The sequence below is a fragment of the Anomalospiza imberbis genome, chromosome 3 (genome assembly GCF_031753505.1).
Source record: "Anomalospiza imberbis isolate Cuckoo-Finch-1a 21T00152 chromosome 3, ASM3175350v1, whole genome shotgun sequence".
Lineage (NCBI taxonomy): Eukaryota > Metazoa > Chordata > Aves > Passeriformes > Viduidae > Anomalospiza > Anomalospiza imberbis.
The window spans coordinates 74,306,599-74,313,883 of record NC_089683.1 but is presented as its reverse complement, the minus strand read 5'-3'; positions in this window follow the sequence as shown (position 1 = coordinate 74,313,883).

The window sequence follows — 7,285 nt, the reverse complement described above, 5'->3', positions numbered from 1 at the left end:
AAGCATCACGTGGCCATGCTGCTATGGTATTTACAACATAGCTAGGGGCCAAGAAACTGATTAAAGGCTATTGTATACATCCAGTTGGCACCTTCAGCTTGCTTACCTCCTAGCTCCAACAAATCTGCAGGAATGAGGCCTTGTGGCAAGAAAGGGAGGAGCATGTTGTACACTGCTTGGGAGGACACATGGTGGGCATCCACTCCTGTTCAGGCACCCTCTGTGCTGTGGGTCTGCCACTGAGAACTGCAGCCATATCCACCCAGCTCTGTTGTCTCATGCTCTTTTTTTGCCTTTCATTGCTCTTGTTTGGAATTCAGCCAAATAACAAAGACTCAGCAATTCTCTGTCAATGGCGTGTGGTCTGTGCATGTCTGCCCACATATTGCTACTGCTGGTGAGAATAGCTAAGGCCTTGACTAGAGAAGTAGCTGATAGACAGAGTGGAGCAGAGTATTGCTCTCTCAGATTTTCTCCCTGGGATAATTGCCTCTGTGAGAATCAAAGGTAATTTACTGTCTCTTAATCCTTTTTCCTCTTCCATACCTCTTTTGCTTGTTCCCATATTAATATTTTTCCCATTTTTGATAATAAAGGCACATAAAATATGCCAAAACTTTCCAAAACATTAACACACTTTCTGTGCAAATTGTCACTTTTCCCTACAATGCTTCTAAGGATACACTGTGCAGTGAGTCTGAATCCCATAAACATGCACTTCTGTCTCCACATCTGGATTCTCTTGTTTTAGAAGCTTTCCAGGATTTTTGATTTGGATTTATTTCTCCCACAGTTTCATTATTCTCAGTCTGCTCTCTGACATTTCATTATGGTGAATAAAAAAAAGCTGTCACTACTGTACAACAATTATTTTTTCAATCACCCTTTATCTCTGGCTGATTTATATGTCTAAATGTTAGGCCAAGGAATAATAGCTGCAACAATGTGAGAGGAACAATGGCATCCAGTGTCTTACAGAGAGAGGCCGGATCACAGTCAAGAGACTTGGAGGTAAGCCACTCACTAGATTAGAGTTGCAAAGTCTACAGTAAGTTGAATGGGAGAAGTGGAAGGGAAGCTGTGAAAAAATCTTTTTCAAAACCTTTAATGCTTGGCATTTTTGTGGCTTTCCCTCTCCAGGAGCTGATATTGCTAATTCCCTTCTAAAGGTGTTTGAACACCGTTGTCCCCAGGGGTCCACCCATCTCCCAGCTCCACCTTCTTGTTCCCTGCTCCTTTGTTTCTGCATCCTGGTCTAAATCCTTATGGGATCGATAAGGAAAACAACTGCCTTGGCATTGCACACTGAGCTTGAATGCTTGCTGAAGTTGATTAACACCGGTCAAAGAATATTTTAGACTGACTACTTGCCAGCTTCTGGAATAAGCCTGGCAAGTAAGATCCCCTTTCCTTCCAGGGAGGCTTTAGAGAGAGACATTGAAGGAGAGTGCAAAACACAGTGCTTGTCATAGCAAAGCTATAAATGATTCCCACATTAGTGAGGGCCCTTCATTTTTGAGGAATAACTGGGGAGGAATGATCATAACCCATGGTGATATCTAGCTGTTGGAGATAAGACATTTGCAGGCTGAAAAACTATTCTGCTGCTGAAAGTGATCTTTTTTCCAAAGGGACAGAGTTTGCTCCCTTCATGTGGACTATCACATCTTTGCTCAAGTTAGTGGAGCTGACCCCTGCTGAAGATTTGGTTTAGAGGCTGTAGTCTCAAAATCTAGCCTGATTTTTCCTGTTGCTATTTATTTACCAGTAGAAAATGAATCCTCAGTAAGATATAAACACTGTGCCAATACAAATCACCCTGAAATTTCAACAGGATGTGATGTTCCCTTTCCCTTTCTTGTTATCTGTTCTATTGTGAACCCTACTTATATCTGAGATATTATTAACCAAATAAACATTGTCCACCCTCAGCCGAGAATTGTCACAAATAAATAGATTACTATTTTATTATAATTTTGCTGCTCCTTTGTTTACTAAGTGAAAATATGCTAGGTATGTTAATATTAGCAAGATATAGAAGTGTGATGGAAATCAAGCAAGTCAGGTAATAAATATGTTTGTTTTATGATAGCCAGTTGGGAGCATATTGTGGAGGTAGAAAGAATTCTCTTCAAAACAGGATATGGACATCTCCAGAGATTCAGTGAAGGAGTGTCCAGATGCTGGACCCCTCTTCTTAGCTCTAAAGGCTGTTAAAGGTATACATTCATTATAGTTTCCTTTTATTTTATAGCCTCACTCAACAAAGTGATAAGATAGCAAATAGCACTGTGTGCATTCAACTCACTGGCAAACAACATGGGGTAAAGTCAGTCAATAAAGCTAATTGTACCTGACAATCTGGCTAAAAGCATCGTTAGCCAGTCATCAGGACTACTCCTGCTTCACTTAACAGACTCAACCACTAGATAAATCCCACTTGGACATCTCTGAAGTTTAGGATTAGGTCTAGCCCTTCAAACCAAAGCTGAAGATCTCTTTCAAATGAACAAAAGCAGGCTGGGTTGCACTGTCTGTGCAACCCAGATATATGCTCTGCAAGGATATGCACCCTCATTCAAACTGACAGTAACGATAGTGGTGTTAGTAGTTATACTACCAACATATTGAAATGTGAAAGAACATACCTCTAAGACAAAAGTTACTCTACTTAGATAAATATATAATGCATGTGGATTTATTTGCCAGGTCCAGATATTTCTAAACACTTTAAAAATAGTCCTCACTGGATATAAGCTGCCATTTTTGTCTCATTAAGGCCTGTGTGAAACTGAGGGGTTGATGATGAGCAATAAATTATCAAGGATTATAGTTATTGATAATACTTCTGTGAGGGAGGCACTGGAACAGGTTGTAACACAGTGTGAATGCCCCATCCCTGGAAGTGTTCAAGGCCAGGTTGGATAGGGCTTTGTGCAACCTGGAGTAGTGGAAGGTGTCTCTGCCCATGGCAGAGGGGTTGGAACTAGAAGACATTATAAGGTCCCACCCAAATAATTCTGTGATTCTGTGTTTCTCTGATTTTCTGATAATGAATGGTTTGGAAAAGATAAGGAAAAAGAGATCCATCTTCTTCAGGGGATGCCAATTTTTCAGCCAGAGGTTAGACAGGGAAGGGAAGGCAGTGTGTCTGCCTACTGAGGTCTCCCACAGGCTCCTTTGGGATGTTCTCTTCTGGGTCCTCTCTGAGACACCACTGAGTGCTGCACAGTCAGTCAGTCAGTCCCTACACAACAGTACTTTATTACTAGTAAATTGCTGAAGCTGTTTCCTTCAGGCTTGGCTTCAACCCCATAATCTGTTTAAAGAGTTGAAGAGGAAGGATGACACAGAGAAGTCGAGTAGCACTAAACCAGAGATGTTATCAACAGCATCAGATAAAGTCATTGCCTGCTCTAGGAGGCAGCACAACTGCATAGTTTCATATTCAGGCTGGTCTGGGGATCTCCTCCTGCCTCCCTTGCCTTTGCAGGCAAATCCTGGCCCCTTTGCTTTTGGAGGTCTACCAAAGTACTCCGAAATGATCAAGCTGTGTGATATGAGAGCTGCTGTCCTGGCTGTGACAGCTCTCCGCGGCTGGGGACACAGGAGAGAAATGTGGTCTGCTGGCATGCAGCCAAGCAGCTGGGGCTACTACTAGTCTTGTCTTGAAGGCCAAAGGAAATTTTAAATAAATATTCTCTTCAGGAGGGCAAATGCCAAGCCTCAAATTTAATGGAAAATTTCCCAGAGAGAAATGTGCATCATGTGGGGCTCTCAAAATGCGACATAGACTTCAGAAGATATTTCTTAATGACATTATTTATGTTTATTTTTCAGTGCTATCGTAGCTCCCAGAAGCTATGAACCAAGTGCCTCTTAACCTTGGGACTCTATAAATACAGGCTGAAAGGGTGATCCTGTTCTGGAAAGCTTTCTCTCTTTGGCAAGCTGACATCTGAGCTGATGCTGTTTTACTTAAATTGAGCTAGTAAAATATACAGTGAGTGCCTGTTTTTCCAGCTGGGTGCTTACCTGTCTCTCTTTCTCTGTGTCCTGTGCTTGGCCACGTGTCTCTCACCTTTATGGACTATGGCATTCCTTATGTGGCTTCCTCATTTCCATTTTCAAGTGTGTGCCCCTAAGGCATCAGTCATGCCTGATAGTCACTTGGAATAGTGTAAATAATTTTAAAAAGGGAAGAAAATGCAATTTCCCCCCAGTTTTCCTGACTTTGTTTCATCATGTTAGAAGCTTTCTGATAGGGAGAATTATGGTCTGTGAAGGAAGGTATAAGACTTTACTCTGAGCCCTGCCTCAGCACAGTCCCTGCCCTTGAAATGGGGCAAAAATTAGTAGCTTATAAGAGCATCTTTTCAGACTGGATACATCTTGCTTTGTAGGATGGGCATCTGACAGGTTCTTGTCTTTCCACATTGTTTATCTCTCATTTTCCCTGCTATACACAGTAAAAGATATAAACATATAAGAGACAACTTCTGTTTTGGTCAAAGTTACATTCAAGTGTAATTTAATATTCCTTTGGGAAATAAAAAGTCACACAATCTTGATGAAATTAGGCTCCTTGTCTGTATAAATTAGGTCCAAACTACTTTTTATGGTTGCTGGAAGCACCATTGTCACTAATAGAAACATCTCATGAAGAAAAGGTATTTAATTTCTCTCAGTTTATGATGTATGCTACTGCTGTAGTCTGGTTTGGCTTTTTAAAGCTAACCTGGAATTAGTAATTTAGACCTTAGGCTTTAAAGTAGAGGTTTGAGACAGCAGTTCTGTGAGTGTCTGCACAGAGCCTGTGGCCCAGATGATGATCTTGAAAGCAGAGTTGGGATCAAGTATTAAAGGCAGGAACTGTTTCAGACACTCTCAGCAAGCCAGACCCTCGTTGTTGCAGTTCTTTAAGGAATGGTATCACCCTGCAGCAGACCCCCATAGATAGGAATGTTAGAATGACCCTTAAACCCTAGAGGGAACCTATTGGCCAGAGGCCAGATGGCCCCAACCCCCCAGAACCTAGATAAAAACCCACTCTGCCATTGTTCAGTCTCTTTTTCCTCCTTCTCCCCAGCAAATAAACACATGGAAACTGAGCCTCTCTCTCCTGGCTTCTGAAGCTCTGCTCCTCGGCCGTCCCCCAAGACTGAGCTAGCATAACAGTTCAGGGGGGCAGTCAGAGGGGATTGCTTCACCTCCTGGTGGTATGAGGGACTCCCAGAGGAGTCTGTGAGCACCACCGTGGTCCTGCCCATCCACCTCCGTGCATCCCTGCCCTCCCAGCTCAGCTTCTCTGCCCCTTATTAGCTGAGCTCAGAAACCCAAACAGGATAAAAATAACCCCACAAATAAAGCAAATAGTCTGCAGTTGGTTAAGATCCTTGAGCAGATGGCAACAGACGGTGTGGCCTCATGGTGAGGGAACAGCAAAAGAAAGCCAGTGACAGAGATAGGGATTACATCAGGGCAGATTTGGATCAGCCACAGGTGCTATGGAACAGCACCCTTAGGGACCCAGGGCAGGGGTGAGAAATACAGAGAAGAAAGACTGTGCTGCACCCAGCATGAGCTGGAATGGGAATTGTAGTTTTAATTGCATGTGAAATAGGAATTCACCTGAGTGTTGGCTACACTAACTCAGTAAAACTACTGATGTATTCAGCTCTTCACAGATCTCATGGGCTATTAAAAAAGGTGATGGAGAAGGAAATAAGAGTAAAACATAAAGCACCATGAGAGGTATGGAAAAGAGAACAATTTTGTACCTACTTATTACACTAGGGACTAAGAGGCACCCACTGAAATTATCAGGTAGTGAACTAAAAAGAAATGGAAGGACTATTGGAAACAGGTTGGAAAGGAGCTATGGAACTCAGATATCCAGGGCCCTAGAGAATTGTTCTCCTCAGCAAGATACACTCATCAAGCAAAAATTACAAGGAAAATCTTTATATATCGTAACATACTTTGGCTTGGAGAGGGTCTCAAAGGTCACCTGGTCCAAGCCCTGCTCAAAGCAGGACCAAATGTGATGTTAAGTTACGTTTTTATGTGATCGAGTATAATCAAAATGTCCATATTGTATTGATCTTTGTGTGTATGGATTACTTTTGATCTCACCTTTCCTAACTTTTGAGTGCTTGAGTTGCTAACAATGCTTTTGCAGTGCACTGGAATATTTCCTGGCACTAGACTTGCAGAGACAGTTGGGTATTTTGCTGTGCAAGAGTTGCAACTTGTCCTAGCAATTATAAACACCACCTGCAATTATTTTTAGGCATAAAAGGGTAAGCTGGCTTTAAAAAGCATGTCTTAAGAGCTGTATGAATCTAGCAAAATTGCAACATTGCCTTGAAGAAATGTGCTGAGGCATGTGAGCCTTTGACAGATCCAGTCTGCTGACAGGCTGGATCTTGAGTGGCACCATCTTAGTAAACCAATAAACTAACAGGGGCTAGTTTCCTAAGGGTATGGCCCAAGGGAATTTCGAATTGTTCAGCTGAAAGTTGGAATTAGTGAGTCAAACTCTTCCCTGAATTAGACTAATTAAATGGTGACCTCAGCTTTATTACCCCAGATTTCCATTCAACAAATACAAGGCCTTATACTGCAAATGTACAATAGAAAACACCAAATTTCCATCCAGTTTTGAAATGAAATCCTTCTCATTTTCTTTAGCTACAATGCGTTTCCACAATATGATAAGAAAAAAGTTTGGTTTAATTGGGATTAAAAAGGGAACATTATGGAAGAGGATAATCCACATGAAGGAATGCTTCATGCAGGGCATGAAGTTAAAAACTTAGAAAAGTTTGAAGCTATGGATTCATGAACAAGCAGGAAATTACATTCAGATGTAAACTTAGAGCTCAGTCTCTGATCCAGGTGCATCTACTCAGGACAAGGGATGAGGGTGGTGATTGTGAAAGGCTATACCCCACATGTCAGTGGTACTAACTGGAATGGTGAGTGACACCTTCATGGACATATGACAGGTAGCTTGCACTCACTTGAGAGCTTCAGAACTCTGAAATCTCCAGAGCACCTCTGTCTCAACTGTATGTGTATGCACCATGACCCTGAGGTCTTTGCAAGGCAGCCTGCTGCAGCACAAAAACAGGATAGCTCGGGGAAGGACTGCAACGAGCGCATCCAAGTAGTGCATAGCAAATAAATGGGATCAAACTAAAGAAACCAGGAGGCAGAAGAGAAGTGAGTTGACAGAAATGGCCTGTGGAAAACAATACTTGCATACACTTTCTCTCAATTG